Consider the following 23797-nt stretch of genomic DNA (forward strand, 5'->3'; position numbering starts at 1 on the left):
TCCCCTTAGCTCTGGAACCAGCCTTGTTGCAAACCTTTGCATTTGACGTGTTTGACCAGGTGTGGGTTCCAAACTGGTGCTGCGTACTCCAGTATGGGCCTGACATATACAGTGTATAAAGTCTTGAACGATTCCTTACTGAGGTACCGGAACGCTATTCTCAGGTTTGCCAGGTGCCTATATGCTGCAGCAGTTATCTGGTTAATGTGTGCTTCTGGCAACGTACTCGGTATTATACTTACACCTAGATCTTTCTCCTTGAGTGAGGTTTGCAGTCTTTGGCTGCCTAGCCTATACTCTGCAGTCTTTGCCCTTCTCTGATCTTCATGACTTTGTATTTGGCGGGGTTAAATTCTAGGAGCCAGTTTCTGGACCACACACACCTGTATTACAGGTTATGATGTATCATCCTCACCTGTGTTCCAGGTTATGTATTATCCTCACCTGTGTTCCAGGTTATGTATCATCCTCATCTGTGTTCCAGGTTATGTATCATCCTCACCTGATTAGGGGTATGGTTGCCAACATGAGAGGAAATGGCGTGGAGAGCGGAGCCTAACACGGGCTTCCAGTGCATTAATTACACCTGATGAAGACAGAAACAATAGTTACTGTATCATACGTTGACTTGTGTACTAATTCACGAAGCTGCACAGTAGTTAAATTACAATTATTTTCAATGCCAGTAGAAAGAGCACTACGCCAACAATATTACAGAGATAATGTACGCAAAGCACGGAATGTATATGTCATCAGTAAATGCCTGATTTGTGCTGGTAGCATTACCCAAACACCAAATATCAATAAAGCAATGCCAAACAACAATGAAGTAATGCAACTAGTAACAAAATGATTCAGGACAGGCGCCCTGTATCACGAACACAGATACTTGTAAAGGCCTGTTGTACCTGTTCATACAAGATGCCACCAAAAGCAATCAATAAAGCAGTCAAGAGAATGAGGAAAAAATATACACCAGATGAGTTTTTTTTTTATGTACCATATATTCCTACCACAAAACTTATTTACAAATGTTTAGGACAAGAGTAAGAGCACAAGTATGGGAACTCTCATGAACTACAACTTTAAACACCCAAAAGACAGACTCGAGTACGAAGTTAACCATCTTGAGGCTTGTGAGAATCTGAAGCTCCCGCCCGCCTCTACATGCATGGTAGCTTACACTGGTCCTCCTAACCTCGCCTTGAGTGGCAAACCTCCGGCACAAACTAGTAGTTACCCCATTTCACATTTGAATGGTGCACCTATTCAAATGTACTATGAATCAGCGTTCTCTAACTTGGTTATTAATGGTACGATGGATTATGGTTACGTGCGATGTACGTCGAATATAATAAGGTACTCGGCGTATGCCTCACCCCCGGATGACACAACACACACCAAACACCTTGTTCATCAATGATTGCTTTATATTTTTTCCTTTCTTCTCGGGTTATTCAAATATAATTAACGATGAAACATCTCACTGACGATGTTAAAGTAAAGTTTACATTGGCATAATGATATTAAGTATCATTTGCACGGAAGTTTTTATATTTAAAGTGTTAAGCTTAACTAATATACTGTTTCAGGCAGATGGATTACAAACATTAAAGAAAGTTTGAGCAAGAGTCTAAAGTTTCTCACTCCTCAATGTGTGTTCACACAATTATTTTTGTGATGTGGGTAATGTATGTGTGTGTGTTTGTGTGTGTCGTGCCGAATAGGTAAAACTTGCGATTTTGGCTTAAATAGCAACGCTATTCTTGCCGAATAAGTCAAGCGAAAATATGTGTATGCAGTAATTTCGCAAAAATCATTCTGAACCTACGAAAAAAAACTGCATTGTGTTTATTATTGAAAACTTATTTAAAATATATTTGGTTGGATTAGGCTAAATTAAATTGCGCTTATTATAATAATGTTAGGTAAGTTTGCTAAGGTACTTTAGGTACAAAATTATTAATTTTTACATTAACGTAAATGAAAAATAATATCTAAACGTATAAGAGAAAATTTTAGAAAGAACTTAATTTTAAATGAGTTCTTGCTAATTGACCAGTTTTACCTATTCAACACGATATATATATATATATACATATATATATATATATATATATATATATATATATATATATATATATATATATATATATATATATATATATATATATATATATATAGATATATATATATATTCACAAACACTAATATTTTGTCGAAGGAGACTCGAACCTACGAACCTTGGGACAAGGTGCGCAGTGCTCTAACCACCGTACCACACTGGACAATACCTTGGCATCCAGCCAATGCTAAACGTTTTGATCCAAGGCAGCCAGCATTCAGGCAGGTGGTGTTAGGTATTGTCCAGTGTGGTACGGTGGTTAGAGCATTGCATACCTTGTCCCTAGGTTCGTAGGTTCGAGTCTCCTTCGACCAGAGATTATATATATAAATAATCTCTGGTCGACCAGATATATATATATATATATATATATATATATATATATATATATATATATATATATATATATATATATATATATATATATATGCAGGATTAACAGAACTATTATCCAGAGAGCCTATGACGGGTTGATGAGGTGGTTTGGACATGTAGAGAGAATGGAACAAAATAAAATGACTTCGAGAGTGAATAAATCTGTATTGGAGGGAAGGCGGGGTAAAGGTCGGCCTAGGAAGGTTTGGAGGGAGGGGGTAAAGGAGGTTTTGTGTGTGAGGGGCATGGACTTCCAGCAAGCACGCGTGAGAATGTTAGGAACGAATGGAGACAAAAGGTTTTTAGGACTTGACGTGCTGTTGGAACGTGAGCAAGGTGACATTTATGAAGGCAGTCAGGGAAAACGGCAGGCCGGACTTGAGTCCTGTAGATGGGAAGTACAGTGTCTCCACTCTGAAGGAGGGGTGTTAATGTTGCAGTTTTATAACTGTAGTGTAAGTGCGCCTCTGGTAAGACAGTGATGGAGTGAATGACGGTGAAAATTTTTCTTTTTTGGGCCACCCTACCTTGGTGGGAAACGGCCGATGTTTTAACATAAATAAATAATATATATATATATAATATATATATATATATATATATATATATATATATATATATATATATATATATATATATATATATATATGTCGTGTCTAATAGGTAAAATTGGTCAGTTAGCAAGACTCATTTAAAATTAAGTCCTTTCTAAAATTTTCTCTTATACGTTTAAAGATATATATTTTTCATTAATGTTAATGTAAAAATTGATAATTTTGCACCAAAAGAATCTTAGAAAACTTACCTAACCTTATTATAACAAGCACAGTTTACTTTAGCCTGATCTTACTAAATATATTTTAGATACGTATACAGTTATTTAATACTAAGCTAACACAATGAAATTTATTTTTTTCGTTAGGTTCAGAATGATTTTGCGAAATTATTGCGTACACAAATTTTCACTTATCTTATATGGCAAGATGAGCGTTGCTATTTAAGCCAAGATCGCAAGTTTTACATATTCGGCACGACACACACACACACACACACACACACACACACACACACACATAGATATAGATATATATATATATATATATATATATATATATATATATATATAAAGATTATAAATATAGGCCCCTCAAGGAAGGTTCCTTGATGTTGGTGAGGGGCTCTTGATTTAGGGAATTGGATCTGTGCTCCAGTTCCCCGAATTAAGCCTGAATGACTTCCACATTTCCCCCCCCCCCAGGCGCTGTATAATCCTCCGGGTTTAGCGCTTCCCCCTTGATTATAATAATAATAATAATAATAATATAAATATAGGGAGGTACCACCTTTACAACTGTCCTGGGGACCCTCATCCTCAGAGAAAAGAATAAACTTGCTTCAGGGAAAACTCAAGGTTCTTCCTGATGCTGTTTGAGAATTTTCTCCTACCACCCTCTATATTTGATATATATTTTATTTAAAGACAAAATACATTGACAAAACATTCATAAAATATAATAGAAAGTAAAACAACATGAGATAACTCATAACTACATCTCGATCTCTGGATCGCAACACTGAGTCTCTGAAAGAGGAAGCTGGTCGCCCTGTGGTCCTTGGTTTCTATGATGAATGCTGTATAGTCCTTGTGGCTTAGCGCTTCTTTTTGATTATAATAATAATAATATGATGAGCTTTTCACCCAGCTCTTTGAGGAACTTTAGCGCACACTTGTCCCATGCTCCAAGGGTCTCCGACCTTATTGGGATGAAGTTATAACAAGGGAGAAAGGTCTTCATATTTGCGGATCTTCTGGGTCTCCCTGTGGCTGGCAGCTCCACCCCCTTCAGCTTCGGAGTATGGCAAGTAGGTGTCTGCCAGTGTGGCGGCACAGGTGTAGTTCCAGGCAATCTGCTTTCCATCCTTCCAGGGTAGCATAGTGGCTCCATCAGAACGCTTTTGACTTCCGTCAGTCCTCTGCACTTGGAGTTTCCGTTGAGCTGGGCAACGGGCTGTGGCGAGGCTTCTCTTTATGATGTCATTTACCTCCTCATGTCTGGCATACTTCCCTTCTGCTGTGTGACACACGAGACCATGAAGTCCGAATTGATCAGCTGTCGCCCTGCCGCAAATACACCTATGTTCGGTGACGATGGGGGCGGCTAGGCGAAGAGCAACACCAATTCGAATGGCCTGTGGGTCGAGTCGAGTGCCCAGGGAGGAATTGGGAACAGCTAAAAGGAAATCTCCTGAGTGTGGTGCCTTCACTGCCAGGAGACGAGCTTTGTCCTTTCCTGAGGCGTTTGTGAGCATTGTGTTGGCGATTTTTTACATGATCGGTTTGTCCCAGTGGGACTGTTTGTGTTCTTTGGGAGGAGCTGGTCTACTGGAGGAGTCTGTAAGGGTGTCCCACCGAATCGCTGCTTCAGTAAACCTGGGATCCTGAGCTCCTATCACGTGTCTCAAGCGTTCGGAGACAATCTTCTTGACTAATGCACTGGAAGTCAAACACTTGCTTTGAATTTATTTCATTATCAATCATCTTTACGATGTGTTACGTAACGTGTTTGAGAACGCCTGTGTGAGAGATCGTGTGCATGTTCACTACTCTCTTTTCTATATTCGGTGTTGAGCTCCAACTCTTGGTCCCACTTCTTAAATTTTTGGTTGTATGGCATGATCCATCTCTTCTTTTAAACCACCGTATAGTTCAAGCTTCTGCTGTATGTAAGAGTGCATGTTATTTGTGTGCATATATATATATAATATATATATATATATATATATATATATATATATATATATATATATATATATATATATATGGCTGCCTTGGCACATTTGTGTTCATGCCTGCGCATGCACTCTTATGCGTTCGTTGAAAAAATTTACAGTGTATTTTGTTAATGATCTGTCTTATAATTCTGATTATTAATATGAAAATATGCGTTTTCTCGATGTTTTTCTGTCGTTAACAGGACTAGCAAGGGATAATTGGTAGCGCAGATGGTGCTGTTGTGGCTGTGGGTGTCGCTGGTAATGCTGCTGCTGCTGCTGCTGGGGTAATTGCTGTTGTTACCGATATATCACGAGTTAAATAACCACTCCAGTTAGGCCACGACGGTGATAAGTTCGCCTAATGTTAGACTGGGTAATCTTTCTGTTGTGTCGACGGCCCTCCAGGTCAAAGTACTTGTTCCTGTTGTAGGGTGTGTGTGTGTGTACACACCTAATTGTGGTTGCAGGGGTCGAGACTCAGTTCCTGGTCCCGCCTCTTCGCTGAGTGCTACTAGGTCCTCTCTCTCCCTGCTCAATGAGATTTATCATACCTCATCTTAAAGCTGTGTATGGTTCCTGCCTCCACTACCTCACTTGCTAGGATATTCCACTTCCTAACTCCTGTGTGCGTGTTTGTACTCACCTAATTGTGGTTGCGGGGGTCGGTTCACAGCTCCTGGCCCCACCTCTTCATTGGTTGCTACTAGGTCACTCTCCCTGCTCCATGAACTTGATCATACCTCTTCTTAAAGCTATATATGGATCCTGCCTCCAGTACATCGCTTTCCAGACTGTTCTACTTCCTGACAACTCTGTGACCGAAGAAATACTTCCTAACTTCCCTGTGATTCATCTGAATCTTCAACTTCCAATAGTGACCTCTTGTTGCTGTGTCCCATATCTGGAACATCCTGTCTCTGTCCACCTTGTCGATTCCTCTCAGTATTTTATATTTCGTTATCATATCCCCCTGTCTCTCCTGTCCTCCAGTATTGTCAAGTCGATTTCCCTTAACCTCTCCTCGTAGGAAATGCCTCTTAGATCCGGGACTAATCTTGCTGCAAACCTTAGCACTTTCTCTAATTTCCGTAGGTGCTTGGCTGTAGGTTCCAAACTGGTGCTGCATACTCGAATATAGACCTGACATACACAGTGTACAGTGTACAGTGTACAGTGTACAGTGTACAGTGCTGTCACCCTGTCATAGAACTCCAGTAGGTTTGTGACACAGGATTTCCCATTCCAGAAACCGTGCTGGTTGTCGTTGATATGCTCATTCCTTTCTAGGTGTTCCACTACTCTTCTCTTGGTAATCTTCTCCATGACTGCATGTCAGTGACACTGGTCTGTAGTTTAATGTTTCGTGTCTGTCTCCTTTTTAAAAACTGGGGCTACATTTGCTGTCTTCTATACCTCAGGTAGTCGCCCTGTTTCGATAGATGTGTTGAAGATTGTTGTTAGTGGCACGCATAGCACCTCTGCTCCCTTTCTCAGGACCCATGGAGAGAGGTTAGCCGGCCCCATCGTCTTTGAGGTATCTAGCTCGCTTAGCAGCCTGTTCACTTGTTCCTCGTTGTATGTGTTGTGTCTAACACTTGATGGTGGACTCCACCTCTCCGTCTTTCTAGAGTCCTTTCTGTCTCCTCTGTGAACACTTCGTTGAATCTAATGTTGAGCTCTTCACATACTTCTCAGTGGTTTCTTGTGATCTCCCCTCCTTCCTTCCTCAGCCTGATTACCTGGTCCTTGACTGTTGTTTTCCTCGTTTTGTGACTGTACAACAGCTTCGGGTCAGATTTGGCTCTTGCTGCTGTGTTATTTTCGTATTGTCGTTGGGCCTCCCTTCTTACCTGTGCATATTCGTTTCTGGGTCTACGACTGCTCTCCTTGTTCTCCTGAGTTCTTTGCCTTCTGTACTTCTTTCATTCTCAAACATACTTGGTTTTGGCGCCTGTACACCTTTGGGTGAACCAAGGGCTCATCCTGGCCTTCTCGTTATTTCTGTTACCTTTGGGTACAAACCTCTCCTCAGCTTCCTTGCATATTGCTGTCACATATGTGTGCGTGTGTGTGCGCGCGCGCGCGTTTGCGTGCGTGTGTGTGCGTGTGTGTGCGTGCGTGTGCGTGTGTGCGCTCGCGCGCGTGTATGCCTTCGTGTGCTCGCACGCTTGCATGCCTGCCGAAGTGAATTTGCAGAGGTCATTTCCTTGCTCCTCACCCCGTTTCCTAAACTAATTTGAAGGGCATTTCTGATATCTAGCAACTTGGGCCTTATTATTCCTTCTCTTGAAACATTATATACTGACACATTTGCGGCTCATCTATGTTGTCTTTCAGTTTTCCTTGTGTCCTTTATCCCTGGCCCTCATCATTCAAACACTACTCTTATCTGGCGATTATTTCCTCTTATAATTTTGTGTTATAATCATTTTTTCCCGAGTCTTCCGCCATGGTCAAGTTCAGTTCCTTGGGTATTTTTCATAGCATATTTATTTTTAGTTTTGGGGTTTTGTTGCAAGCCTTTGGACCTTCTACAAAAAGAAAATACTTTCATCATCATTATTTAACACTTTCACCTCACACATAATCACTGTTTTTTCAGAGGTGCTCAGAATACAACAGTTTAGAAGCATATACGTATAAAGATACACAACATATCCCTCCAAACTGCCAATATCCCAAACCCCTCCTTTAAAGTGCAGGCATTGTACTTCCCATTTCCAGGACTCAAGTCCAGCTATATGAAAATTATAGAGGAATAATTTTACCCAGTAAAATTATTCCTCTATAATTTTTACAATCTCTTTTGTCCCCCTTCCCTTTACATAAAGGAATTATACATGCTCTCTGCCAATCCCTAGGTACCTTCCCCTCTTTCATACATTTATTAAACAAAAATATCAACCACTCCAACACTATAGCCCCCCCCCCTGCTTTTAACATTTCTATCATTATCCCGTCAGTTCCAGCTGCTTTACCCCCCTTTCATTCTACGTAATGCCTCACGCACCTCCCCCACACTCACAGCCTGCTCTTCACTCCTACAAGATGGTATACCTCCCTAGCCGGTACATGAAATTACCGCCTCCCTTTCTTCGTTGACATTTAAAAGTTCCTCAAAATATTCTCGCCATCTAACCAACACCTCCATCTCCCCATCTACTAACTCCCCTACTCTGTTTTTAACTGACATATCCATTCGTTCCCTAGGCATTTTTAACTTGTTTAACTCGCTCCAATTTTTTTCTTATTTTCATTAAAATTTCTTCAGTGCCTCTCCCACTCTATCATCTGCTCTCCTTTTGCACTCTGTCACCACTCTCTTCACCTTTCTTTTACTCTCCATATACTCTACTCTTTGTATAACACTTCTGCTTTGTAAAAACCTTCCATAAACTACATTTTTCTCTTTTATCACACCCTTTACTTCATCATTCCTCCACTCTTCTTTCCTCTTGCACCCACCCTCCTATAACCACAAACTTCTGCCCACATTCTAGTACTGTATTTTTAAAACTATTCCAACCCTCTTCAACCCCCACACTACTCATACTTGCACCAGCCCACCTTTCTGCCAATAGTTGCTTATATCTCACCCGAACTTCCTCCTTCCTTAGTTTATACACTTTCACCTCCCTCTTACTTGTTGTCATTTTCCTCTTGTCCCATCTACATCTTACTTTAACTGTAGCTACAATTAAATAATGATCCAATATATCAGTTGCCTCTCTATAAACGTGTACATCCTGGAGCCTACCCATCAACCTTTTATCCACCAATACATAATCTATTCAACTACTTTCATTACGTGCTATATCATACCTTGTATATTTATTTATCCTCTTTTTCATAAAATATGTATTATTACCAAACCTCTTTCTACACATAGCTCAATTAAAGGCTCCCCATTTTCATTTACCCCTGGCACCTCAAATTTTTACCCACTTTAGCATTGAAATCCCCAACCACAAGTACTCTCACACTTGGTTCAAAACTCCCCATGCATTCACTCAACATTTCCCAAAATCTCTCTCTCTCTTCTCTACACTTCTCTCTTCTCCAGGTGCATATAGGCTTACTATAACCCACTCTTCACATCCAACCTTTATTTTATTCCACATAATCCTTTAATTAATACATTTATAGTCCCTCTTTTCCTGCCGTAACTTATCCTTCAACATTATTGCTACTCCTTCTTTAGCTCTAACTCTATTTGAAACCCCTGACCTAATCCCATTTATTCCTCTCCATTGAAACTCTCCCACCCCCTTCAGCTTTGTTTCACTTAAAGCCAGGACATCCAGCTTCTTCTCATTCATAACATCCACAATCATCTCTTTCTTATCCGCACAACATCCACGCACATTCAGACATCTCACTTTGATCATTTTCTTATTATTATTTTTAGTAATTATTACAGGAAAAGGGGTTACTAGCCCATTGTTCCCGGCATTTTAGTTGACTTTTACAAGACGCATGGCTTATGGAGGAAAGATTCTTATTCCACTGCCCCATGAATACAAAAGGAAAAGTAATAAGAACAAGAACTATTAACATAAAATCAAAGAAAACTCAGATGAGTGTGTACAAATAAACGTATACATGTATGTGTAGTGTGACCTAATTGTAAGTAGAATTAACAAGACGCACCTGTAATCTAGCATATTTATGAGACAGACAAAAGACACCAGCAATCTACCATCATGTAAAACAATTACAGGCTTTCATTTTACACTCACTTGGCAGGACGGTAGTACCTCCTTGGGAGGTTGCTGTCTACGAACCTACTACCTATAATTAATATATATATATATATATATATATATATATATATATATATATATATATATATATATATATATATATATAGGATATATAGGATAAATAAGTATACACGATATGATGTAGGGCGAAATGACAGTAGTTTGTTGGATTATGTATTAGTAGATAAAAGACTGTTGAGTAGACTTCAGGATGTACATGTTTATCGAGGGGCCACAGATATATCAGATCACTTTCTAGTTGTAGCTACACTGAGAGTAAAAGGTAGATGGGATACAAGGAGAATAGAAGCGAGAGCATAGGCAATGGGGTCGAAGAGGAATGGGGTAGGTTTAAAAATGTAGTGTTGGAGTGTTCAGCAGAAGTTTGTGGTTACAGGAGGGTGGGTGCAGGAGGGAAGAGGAGCGATTAGTGGAATGATGATGTAAAGAGTAGTAAGGGAGAAAAAGTTAGCATATGAGAGGTTTTTACAAAGTAGAAGTGATGCAAGGAGGGAAGAGTATATGGAGAAAAAGAGAGAGGTTAAGAGAGTGGTGAAGCAATGTAAAAAGAGAGCAAATGAGAGAGTGGGTGAGCTGTTATCAACAAATTTTGTTGAAAATAAGAAAAAGTTTTGGAGTGAGATTAACAAGTTAAGGAAGCCTAGAGAACAAATGGATTTGTCAGTTAAAAATAGGAGAGGAGAGTTATTAAATGGAGAGTTAGAGGTATTGGGAAGATGGAGGGAATATTTTGAGGAATTGTTAAATGTTGATGAAGATAGGGAAGCTGTGATTTCGTGTATAGGGCAAGGAGGAATAACATCTTGTAGGAGTGAGGAAGAGCCAGTTGTGAGTGTGGGGGAAGTTCGTGAGGCAGTAGGTAAAATGAAAGGGGGTAAGGCAGCCGGGAGTGATGGGATAAAGATAGAAATGTTAAAAGCAGGTGGGGATATAGTTTTGGAGTGGTTGGTGCAATTATTTAATAAATGTATGGAAGAGGGTAAGGTACCTAGGGATTGGCGGAGAGCATGCATAGTTCCTTTGTATAAAGGCAAAGGGGATAAAAGAGAGTGCAAAAATTATAGGGGGATAAGTCTGTTGAGTGTACCTGGTAAAGTGTATGGTAGAGTTATAATTGAAAGAATTAAGAGTAAGACGGAGAATAGGATAGCAGATGAACAAGGAGGCTTTAGGAAAGGTAGGGGGTGTGTGGACCAGGTGTTTACAGTGAAACATATAAGTGAACAGTATTTAGATAAGGCTAAAGAGGTCTTTGTGGCATTTATGGATTTGGAAAAGGCGTATGACAGGGTGGATAGGGGGGCAATGTGGCAGATGTTGCAAGTGTATGGTGTAGGAGGTAGGTTACTGAAAGCAGTGAAGAGTTTTTACGAGGATAGTGAGGCTCAAGTTAGGGTATGTAGAAAAGAGGGAAATTTTTTCCCAGTAAAAGTAGGCCTTAGACAAGGATGTGTGATGTCACCGTGGTTGTTTAATATATTTATAGATGGGGTTGTAAGAGAAGTAAATGCGAGGGTCTTGGCAAGAGGCGTGGAGTTAAAAGATAAAGAATCACACACAGGGTGGGAGTTGTCACAGCTGCTCTTTGCTGATGACACTGTGCTCTTGGGAGATTCTGAAGAGAAGCTGCAGAGATTGGTGGATGAATTTGGTAGGGTGTGCAAAAGAAGAAAATTAAAGGTGAATACAGGAAAGAGTAAGGTTATGAGGATAAAAAGATTAGGTGATGAAAGATTGAATATCAGATTGGAGGGAGAGAGTATGGAGGAGGTGAACGTATTCAGATATTTGGGAGTGGACGTGTCAGCGGATGGGTCTATGAAAGATGAGGTGAATCATAGAATTGATGAGGGAAAAAGAGTGAGTGGTGCACTTAGGAGTCTGTGGAGACAGAGAACTTTGTCCTTGGAGGCAAAGAGGGGAATGTATGAGAGTATAGTTTTACCAACGCTCTTATATGGGTGTGAAGCATGGGTGATGAATGTTGCAGCGAGGAGAAGGCTGGAGGCAGTGATGTCATGTCTGAGGGCAATGTGTGGTGTGAATATAATGCAGAGAATTCGTAGTTTGGAAGTTAGGAGGAGGTGCGGGATTACCAAAACTGTTGTCCAGAGGGCTGAGGAAGGGTTGTTGAGGTGGTTCGGACATGTAGAGAGAATGGAGCGAAACAGAATAACTTCAAGAGTGTATCAGTCTGTAGTGGAAGGAAGGCGGGGTAGGGGTCGGCCTAGGAAGGGTTGGAGGGAGGGGGTAAGGGAGGTTTTGTGTGCGAGGGGCTTGGACTTCCAGCAGGCATGCGTGAGCGTGTTTGATAGGAGTGAATGGAGACAAATGGTTTTTAATACTTGACGTGCTGTTGGAGTGTGAGCAAAGTAACATTTATGAAGGGATTCAGGGAAACCGGCAGGCCGGACTTGAGTCCTGGAGATGGGAAGTACAGTGCCTGCACTCTGAAGGAGGGGTGTTAATGTTGCAGTTTAAAAACTGTAGTGTAAAGCACCCTTCTGGCAAGACAGTGATGGAGTGAATGATGGTGAAAGTTTTTCTTTTTCGGGCCACCCTGCCTTGGTGGGAATCGGCCAGTGTGATAATAAAAAAAAAAAAAAAAAAAATATATATATATATATATATATATATATATATATATATATATATATATATATATATATATATATATATATATATATGTCGTGCCGAATAGGCAGAACTTGCTATCTTGCCATATAGGACAAGTGAAAATTTGTGTATGCAATAATTTCGCCAAAATCATTCTGAACCTAACGAAAAACAATATATTTGATTGTGTTTATTTGGTACTAAATTATTGTAAACGTATTTAAAATATATTTAGTTGGATTAGGCTAAAATAAATTGCTCTTGTTATAATAAGGTTAGGTAAGTTTGCTAAGATTCTTTTGGTGCAAAATTAAACATTTTTACATTAACATTAATGAAAAAGTATATCTTTAAACGTATAAGAGAAAATTTCAGAAAGGACTTAATTTTAAATGAGTTCTTGCTAATTGACCAGCTTTACATATTCGGCACGACATATATATATATATATATATATATATATATATATATATATATATATATATATATATTATATATATATATAATATATATATAGGAAGGTACCACCTCTAGAACTGTCGTAGGGACCCTCATCCTCAGAGAAAAGAATAAACTTGCTTCAGGGAAAACTTAAGGTTCTCCCTGAAGCTGTTTGAGAATTTTCTCCTACCACCCCCTATATTTCAAGTATGTTTTATTTAAAGACAAAATACATTGGCCAAACATTCACAAAAATACAACAGAAAGTAAAACAACATAGGTAACTCAGAGCTACATCTCGAATACTTCGTCCAGCTCCCCTGCGGTGGGCCGCGTGCCCAGAATGCTGCAGGCATTTCCTCTCTGGATCGCAACACTGAGTCTCTGAAAGAGGAAGCTGGTCGCCCTGTGGTCCTTGGTTTCTATGATGAGCTTTTCACCTAGCTCTTTGAGGAACTTTAGAGCACACTTGCCCCATGCTCCAAGGGTCTCCGACCCTATTGAAATGAAGTTATAGCAAGGGGGAAGGTCTTCATATTTTCGGATCTTCTGGGTCTCCCTGTGGCTGGCAGCTCCACCCCCTTCCACTACAGAGTATGGCAAGTAGGTGTCTGCCAATGTTGCAGCACAGGTGTAGTCCCAGGCAATCTGCTTTCCATCCTTCCAGGGTAGCATAGTGGCTCCATCAGGACGCTTTTGACTTCCATCAGACCTCTGTACTTGGGGTTCCCGTTGAGCTGGGCAACGGGCTGTGGCGAGGCTTCTCTTTATTATATCATTGACCTCCTCATGTCTGGCATACTTCCCTTCTGCTGTGTGACACACGAGACCATGAAGTCCGAATTGATCAGCTGTCGCCCTGCCGCAAATACACCTATGTTCGGTGAGGATGGGGGCGGCTAGGCGAAGAGCAACACCAATCCGAATTGTGGGTATCAAATGATTTAGATAAAGAAAAATTGGATATCAAATTGGGGAGGAGGAGTATAGAAGAAGTGAATGTTTTCAGATACTTGGGAGCTGACGTGTCGGCGGATGGATTTATGAAGGATGAGGTTAATCATAGAATTGATGAGGGAAAAAAGGTGAGTGGTGCGTTGAGGTATATGTGGAGTCAAAAAACGTTATCTATGGAGGCAAAGAAGGGAATGCATGAAAGTATAGTAGTACCAATACTCTTATATGGGTGTGAAGCTTGGGTGGTAAATGCAGCAGCGAGGAGACGGTTGGAGGCAGTGGAGATGTCCTGTTTAAGGGCAATGTGTGGTCTAAATATTATGCAGAAAATTCGGAGTGTGGAAATTAGGAAAAGGTGTGGAGTTAATAAAAGTATTAGTCAGAGGGCAGAAGAGGGGTTGTTGAGGTGGTTTGGTCATTTAGAGAGAATGGATCAAAGTAGAATGACATGAAAAGCATATAAATCTATAGGGGAAGGAAGGCGGGGTAGGGATCGTCCTCGAAAGGGTTGGAGAGAGGGGGTAAAGGAGGTTTTGTGGGCAAGGGGCTTGGACTTCCAGCAAGCGTGCGTGAGCGTGTTAGGAGTGAATGGAGACGAATGGTACTTGGGCCCTTACGATCTGTTGGAGTGTGAGCAGGGTAATATTTAGTGAAGGGATTCAGGGAAATTGGTTATTTTCATATAGTCGGACTTGAGTCCTGGAAATGGGAAGTACAATGCCTGCACTTTAAAGGACGGGTTTGGGATATTGGCAGTTTGGAGGGATATGTTGTGTATCTTTATATGTGTATGCTTCTAAACTGTTGTATTCTGAGCACCTCTGCAAAAACAATGATAATGTGTGAGTGTGGTGAAAGTGTTGAATGATGAAAGTATTTTCTTTTTGGGGATTTTATTTCTTTTTTGGGTCACCCTGCCTCGGTGGGAGAACGCCGACTTTTTGACAATATATATATATATATATATATATATATATATATATATATATATATATTACTGTAACCACGAACGAGAGGTATTGATCAGTAACAGCACTGCGACTAACCAAGGACTCGAACTCATGATGTTTTGTCCCGCCTGAAGGTGAGTGAAAATAACATGACGCTCTAACCCACAGGACCACCAAATCCTACAAGAACCAAGCACCCAGCCAAGTTAGGTGTGTTACCCTTGGTCCCAGGGCATACGGTGGTGTGGGTGCCTCTGAGCTAATTTCATTCTACTCCCTGTTTGGTGTACTAGCCCAACAAGCAGTATTTTATATTGTAACCACGAACGAGTGGTATTGATCAATAACACTGCGACTAGCCAAGCACCCAGTCAAGTTAGGTTTGTTACCCTTGATCCGAGGATCATATGTTCGAGTCCTTGTCTAGTCGCGATGTTGTTATTGATCAATAAAACTCGTTCGTGGTTATAGTGTTGTTAGTGGCAGGTGTAGAGCAGAGGTAGTGCCTCATTGTCTTATTAATGAAGCTTAGTGGTTCCCATCCTTTTTTTCTATGAGCCTAAACTGACCTCCAGGACGTCCCATCCTTCAGGCTGATGATGAAGGTTAAATATATACTATAAATACTTAATCACATTAATAGTAGACGTAGTAGTAGTAAATTTTGAAATAAATTTAATGTGAAGTTAGTTTAAAAATTTATCATTTGATCGCTCTCATATAAAGTTAGTAGCAAAAAAAAAAAAAAAAAAAAACGTGGCGACGATACACAAAACACGCTAGAATTTTTTGGAAATGTGATGCCTACAGTGACGTTGTATTATGTAAGTTAGCTTGGTTATCCTGAGTGAGCTCACTTTTCCTGGGTGAGCTCAGTTATCGTGAGTGAGCTCAGTTATCCTGGGCTAGAGATTGATGGAGAGGGCTGAGCACATGTCAGGCTACGGGTCAAGAAGGTTTCTTGACCCTGTCTTAATTACAAGCTGACTAAGAAGCCTCACGCCGGTGTGACTGGATGGGGAAGCATAGGTTTCTCAGCCTCACTGAATCCCTCGGGGTAGGTGTCCAGATGCCAGTGAGGGGCTCTTCATCCAGGTGTCTTGCATCCAACATCCAGATAATGCACGAGAGTCCTTAATTCCGATAGTAGGTAGTTCTCACCTGATAGTCTGTGTTGACTTCTGAGTCGTGTGGTATGTCATCCCATGTACTCTCGTGTATATCTTAATTTGATCGATCCTGATTGCCTGCCTTTGCCCCCAGGCGCTATACAACCCCTACGGGTTTAGCTCTGATCCTGTGAATGTAATAATGTCTAGAAAAATAGTTTGTGACAGGTCTCAGTCGGTTAAATCTCCAAAGTTAAAGAGTTTTGTAATATAATTCCATTGAAATATTTATATAATAAATGATCAACATAATAATTAATTGTTTGCATGATACTTGCCCGAATTATTGCACTTGATACAGGTATCACAAAATATTACTACGAGTATATGCTTTATGTAAATACTTAAATATAAAGCATATACCGGTATATATATATATATATATATATATATATATATATATATATATATATATATATATATATATATATATATATATATATATATATATATATATACGTCGTGCCGAATAGGTAGAACTTGCGATCTTGGCTTAAATAGCAACGTTCATCTTGCCATATAAGACAAGTGAAAATTTGTGTATGCAATAATTTCGCCAAAATCATTCTGAACCTAACGAAAAAAAAATATTTCACTGTGTTTGTTTAGTATTAAATTATTGTAAAGAAATCTAAAATATATTTAGTTGGGTTAGGCTAAAATAAATTGTTCTTGTTATAATAAGGTTAGGTAAGTTTTCTAAGATTCATTTGGTGAAAAATTAAAAATTTTTACATTAATATTAATGAAAAAAGTATATTTTTAAAAGTATAAGAGAAAATTTCAGAAAGAACTTAAGTTTAAATGAGTTCTTGCTAATTGACCAGTTTTACATATTCGGCACGACATATACATATATATATATATATATATATATATATATATATATATATATATATATATATATATATATATATATATATATATATATATATATATATATATACATATATATATATATATATATATATATATATATATATAATGTATATATATATATATATATATATATATATATATTGCATATATATATATATATATATATATATATATATATATATATATATATATATATATATATATATTGCATATATATATATATACACACACAATATAATATGTCGCGCCGAATAGGTAAAACTTATCAATTGTCAAGAACTCATTTAAAATTAAGTCCTTTCTAAAATTTTCTCTTATACGTTTAAAAAATTTTATTTTTAATTTATGTTAATGTAAAAATTAATAATTTTATACCCATAGAACCTTAGAAAACATTATAACAAGCGCAATTTAATTTAGCCGTAATCCAACTAAATATATTTTAGATAAGTTTACAGCAATTTAATAATAAACAAACACAATGAAATATATTTTTTCGTTAGGTTCGGAATGAAAGCTGGTCTCCCTCTCGGGCGACCAACACCCTCCGGGAAAATGCTAACAACAGAACATCTGATGTGTCCAAAATCAGAGCCCAAATTGGCAAAAAATTAGAAGAGGGAAATACTACTGAAGCTCCAAGGTTTATAACCAGTGAAGATACCATCGTCCCTAAGGACGGCATCACAGCACAAGCTCTGAAGGACAAACATCAACCCAGAGCTCCCAGTACCAACATTTCCCTGACAGGATGCTGATGTGTATACAGCCGCCATGTCATTCCTACAGGGCTTAGCAGGGGGTTTCACCGGTTTAAGGCCACAACATTTAAAGCAGAGTGTCAATCCAGCACTCGAGGATGTTTCAGAGAGATTTCTGACTGAACTCACCAAATTTTCCAATGTGTGCCTGACTGGCGGTGTCCCGGAGGCCATTAGGCCACTCTGTGGTGCATCAGTATGTGCTCGCCGGAAAAAGGATGGCGGAATCAGGCCCATTGCAGTTGGCGTCACCTTTCGGCGTCTTGTTGCCAAGGCTGCAGTGAGAATGGTGAGTCAAGAGGGTGCACGCAGTGTTGAAACCAACACAGCTCGGTTTTCGTGTTCAACAAAGCTGTGAAACGGCTGCCCATGCAGCACGAGTATATATCAATAACATGTCAGATGAAAAAGCCCTAATCAAATTAGACTTTCCCAGTGCATTCAGTTTAGAAGGATTTCTGCTCCCCAAGCAGTTTCTAGACACTTCCCTTCCCTTTATCCTTTTATACAGTCTTGTTATAGTGAGACTTCTAAACTACTGTTGGGGACCATGAAATTGACTCGTTCGAGGGTGTACAACAGGAGGACTCTTTAGCAGCTTTCCTGCCTGGTCATCAAAGAAGTCACAGAAACACTGTCCCGTGAGCTCAGTATCTGGTTCTTGGATGATAGTACCCTGGCTGGCACTACAGAATCGCTCATAGAGGACATCAGAAAAATAAGGACATTGGTGAGAGATTTGGTCTATCTCTAAACCCAACCAAATACGAAATAGTTTCTACTAATCGACAGATAATTAAGGATAGTGTTGTTTTACCAGTAGCACGAGCCATTGATCCAGCCAGTAGCACTCTCTTCGGTGCTCCTCTTGGGTCCAGTGCTATTGATCTGATTCTGGAAAAAAAAAATTCAGTCTTCAGGACGATGGAAGGCAGAATAAAAGACATTGACACACATGACGCTTTCTACCTATTCACCAGGTGCTTGTCCCTCCCAAAACTTACCTTCTTCGTGAGATGCTCTCCACCCTTCAGCCTCTTGAGGTGTGTGGCCCTGGTGCCTACATACCGCTCGTTAGTAGTTCATTCATGCTTGTGTCATTCAGCGTGTGCTTGCCTGTAATTTGTAATTAGCGTTATTTACATATAAATAGCTTAATTTGCATGTATTTTGCACCGCTATTTTGAGCAGAATTTTTTCAAGAATTTTAAATGTGAAAATGGTTGTAAAAAATTGAGGGCCATTATGTAAAACAAATGCTGAGAGCGAGAGAGAGAGAGAGGGAGGGAGGGGGAAGGGCAGAGGCACGTTTTTCCTAATAACCGAGTGGCGTTACGAAGTGAACTTTTTTGCTCATCTCCCCAGTGTCTAGTGACAGTACACATACACGCTGGGAGGAGAGGCATTCACGGGTGAAACAGCGCAACCACGCACCAGTAAATAAGTATACGTACATCTGCATTTTCTCATTAAAATAAAACCTACATATACTTGATTATGAATAAGCAGAATACTGGGTGGGGTCTCGAATCGTGGTTCTTGTACATACCTGTTCGAATCCTCGCTCAGTATTTTTTATTAACTGAGTCATTCATTATGACTTGCCTAGGGTTGATAGATTATATTTATATTTTTGTTCTATTCAAGGACAAATGTTTATTGAAGGAGCTAGATACATACTTATCGTTCTATTAACCCAAAGTGGCTTTTCCTAGGTCTTGCAGTCCCACTGAGATGAGTCCTCGGTGCTTTGGGTCATCGAGGCTGAAACACCAGAGTAGTGTTGAGTGTTGTAAAGGCTTCACTAAAGCAGTGATGGGTGCTGTCGATGATGGAACACCAGACTGTTAGCTGATGGAAGGAGCTGTCGACCTGCATATACGAAGCCTTAGGCTCTAGTTAGAATTATGATTGATGATTCCTAATCGAGGAGTAATGATCACAGAAATGATAGATGACTTTGAGAAAGCGTCTCATAATAAGATCCTTGCTGTTATTAACTAACATGGCTTGCTAAACGACAGGTTTCCACGACGTGCCGCTGATGCTCTGATAAACGGTAAGTGTTGGGACAGCCTACAATGTGTGTGTTGAAGATTGACTGGTGCTGTATAGGAGATTGACTGGAAATGTGTAGGAGATTGACTGGGGCTGTGTAGGAGATTGGTTGGGGCTGTGTAGGAGATTGACTGGGACTGTATAGAAGATTAACTGGAATTGTGTTGGAAATTGACTGAGGCTGTGTTGGAGATGGACTGGGGCTGTTGGAGATGGACTGGGGCTGTAGGGTGGGCATCATGGGAATGTACACCGTGGCAGGCAGTTACATGTGCGTTCGAGATGGACTGGTGCTGTAAGGTGTGGATCATGGTGACGTACACCGTGGCAACACATTATAATGGTTAACGGGGTTTAAGTATATCGACTGCACTTAGATCATTGAGGCTGCACCACCAGACAAGAATACTTTAATCATTAAACTAAAGATTTTATTAAGCTCTCAGCACGTATACTCTAGAAGAAATAAATTTCTCGAGTGTATGTCCTGTCAGTATATATCACAGAACGGATAGAGGTCGAACCCAATGGCAAGAGTGTCCTAAAACTCACATGCCAGCGCGTTAACCACTCTGCCAGCTGGCCGAGTGGTGTGACTATAATCAGCGCGAGTGTTGTGCGTTTAGTGTATGGAGAGTCAAGCCTCCATTACTGCTTGCGATGAGTGATCCCCTTTAGGGAGGTTCCTTGATGCTGGTGAGGGGCTTTTGATCTAGGGAATTGGAGCACAGATCCAGTTCCCTGAATTAAGTCTGAATGCCTTCCATCCCTCCCCACCACAGGCGCTGTATAAGCCCTACGGGTTTAGCGCTCCCTATAATAATTGCGATGAATGATTCAAATAGATTTATTCTCCTTCACTCGGCCTAATTGGGAGATGCACATTTCCTCTTTTGGTCGGTACTGGGATCAAATCCACTGTGCATATACTAGTCTGTATTGTGTTACGAAATGATCATATATCAACCACTGTGAAAGACTAGAGAAATGCCAAGCGGTTTCGTGACTACTCACATTATCAAGGAACTATGAAAGTAAAGCATCCAAGGAAGGTATATAAGGGGTCTGGCCAACACCTCACTATCAGATCCCACAACAGTTAAACACCTGACGCGCGCCGGCCCAACTGGACAGGTCCTTCGCACAACCCACCAACAAACTATTCTACCCAAGAAAATTTTAAAAATTATTATTTGTCCAGTGTATTATTAAATTCTTCCCAAATTCTATTAATTATAAATGGATCTAATTTATATAAACCAAAGGAAATATTCATATTATTGTCAAAACTGCTTTTTATGAAACAAGATTCAATTATATTCCTGTCGACCATGGACTTGCTTGATACTACTTTCTCAACTTTTTGAAAATCAATTGGATGGTTAAAATCTCTTACATGAATAAATAGAGCATTGGAATCTTGTCCAGTTCTAATGCTATATTTATGTTGTTTTAATCTTAGTTCGAGATTTTTACCAGTTTGACCGTAATAAACTTTATCGCAAATTTTACAAGGAATCTTATAGACACATCTCAGCATTTTGGGGGGAATTCTTTATCAAAAGACTGGATCAAGATCAACTTTAATATTAAAAGTCTTAAGAAGAGAAGGCATATCAACCAAGTTTTCATGGTAAGGGAGAACCAACATATTTTTAGTTGAATAACAGCGCTGTATAGCCCTTGTGGCTTAGCGCTTCTTTTTGATTATAATAATAATAATTTAGTTGAATAAGGCTGGTTGTCCCTTTTTGGATTGTAAAAAGTATTTCTAGCAACTTTAAAAGATTTTTTAATTACATTTCTTGGGTATTTTAAATCATTACCTATTTCATAAATTTTGGATATTTCCTCATCTATGAACTCAGGATTACAAATTCGTAAAGCTCTCAAAAACATTGATGAGAAAACAGACAGTTTGACTCGATCTTGATGCGAAGAATAATAGTGGACATAGGACCAGTTATTTGTAGGTTTTCTGTAAATTTTAAATTTGAATTTATTATTACCCTTGATAATTAAAACATCTAGAAAAGGCAATGAGTTATTTTCTTCAAACTCAACAGTAAAGTTTATAGAATGGGCTAAGCTATTTAATTTTCCAAGGAAATGGTGTATATCTACATTTTTGGGCATAAGACACAAAATATCATCAACATATCTGAACCATTTAGCTCTATTAGGGAGGATTGTGTTAAGGAACCTTGTTTCAAAAAATTCCATGTATAGGTTACTAAGAACTGGTGAAAGAGGTTGCTTAACACAATCCTCCCTAATAGAGCTAAATGGTTCAGATATGTTGATGATATTTTGTGTCTTATGCCCAAAAATGTAGATATACACCATATCCTTGGAAAATTAAATAGCTTAGCCCATTCTATAAACTTTACTGTTGAGTTTGAAGAAAATAACTCATTGCCTTTTCTAGATGTTTTAATTATTAAGGGTAATAATGAATTCAAATTTAAAATTTACAGAAAACCTACAAATAACTGTTCCTATGTCAACTATTATTCTTCGCATCAAGATAGAGTCAAACTGTCTGTTTTCTCATCAATGTTTTTGAGAGCTTTACGAATTTGTAGTCCTGAGTTCATAGATGAGGAAATAATCAAAATTTATGAAACAGGTAATGATTTAAAATACCCAAGAAATGTAATTCAAAAATCTTTTAAAGTTGCTAGAAATACTTTTTTACAATCCAAAAAGGGACAACCAGCCTTATTCAACTAAAAACATGTTGGTTCTCCCTTACCGTGAAAACTTTTTTAAAAATGCAAGGAATTCGCAAGAGCAGGCGAAATATACACAAACACTGATCTCTGGCTGAAGGAGACTCGAACCTACGAACCTTGGAACAAGGTACGCAGTGCCTTACCATTCTCATCACACTGGACCAATACCAGGGGGTGAGATGAAAAGCTGTAAGCCTTCTCGCTGAAAGCTGGCTGCCTTGGATCAAACGTCTAGCGCAAGCTGGACGCCAAGGTATTGGTCCAGTGTGGTGAGAATGGTAAGGCACTGCGTACCTTGTTCCAAGGTTCGTAGGTTTGAGTCTCCTTCGGCCAGATATATATATTATATATATATATTATATATATATTATATATATATTATATATATATTATATATATATATATATTATGTCGTGCCGAATAGGCAGAACTTGCGATCTTGGCTTAAATAGCAACGTTCATCTTGTCATATAGGACAAGTGAAAATTTGTGTATGCAATAATTTCGCCAAAATCATTCTGAACCTAACGAAAAAAATATATTTCACTGTTTGTTTAGTATTAAATTACTGTAAACAAATCTAAAATATATTTAGTTGGGTTAGGCCAAAATAAATTGTTCTTGTTACAATAAGGTTAGGTAAGTTTTCTAAGATTCTTTTGGTGGAAAATGAAAATTTTTTTCCTTAGCATTAATGAAAAAAATGAAGTCTTTAAACGTATAAAAGAAAATTTCAGAAAAGACTTAATTTTAAATGACTTCTTGCTAATTGACCAGTTTTACATATTCGGCACGACATACATATTATATATATATACATATATAATATATATATATATATATATATATATATATATATATATATATATATATATATATATATATAAATATATATATATGTCGTGCCGAATAGGCAGAAGCTTGCGATCTTGGCTTCAATAGCAATGCTCATCTTGCCATACTAGGACAAGCGAAAATTTGTGTATGCAATAATTTCGCCTAAAATCATTCTGAACCTAACGAAAAAAATATATTTCACTGTGTTTGTTTAGTATTAAATTATTGTAAACAAATCTAAAATATATTTAGTTGGGAGTTAGGCTAAAATAAATTGTTCTTGTTATAATAAGGTTAGGTAAGTTTTCTAAGTTCCTTTTGGTGCAAAATTATAA

The sequence above is a fragment of the Cherax quadricarinatus genome, chromosome 5, assembly GCF_038502225.1.
Source record: "Cherax quadricarinatus isolate ZL_2023a chromosome 5, ASM3850222v1, whole genome shotgun sequence".
Taxonomy (NCBI): Eukaryota; Metazoa; Arthropoda; class Malacostraca; order Decapoda; family Parastacidae; genus Cherax; species Cherax quadricarinatus.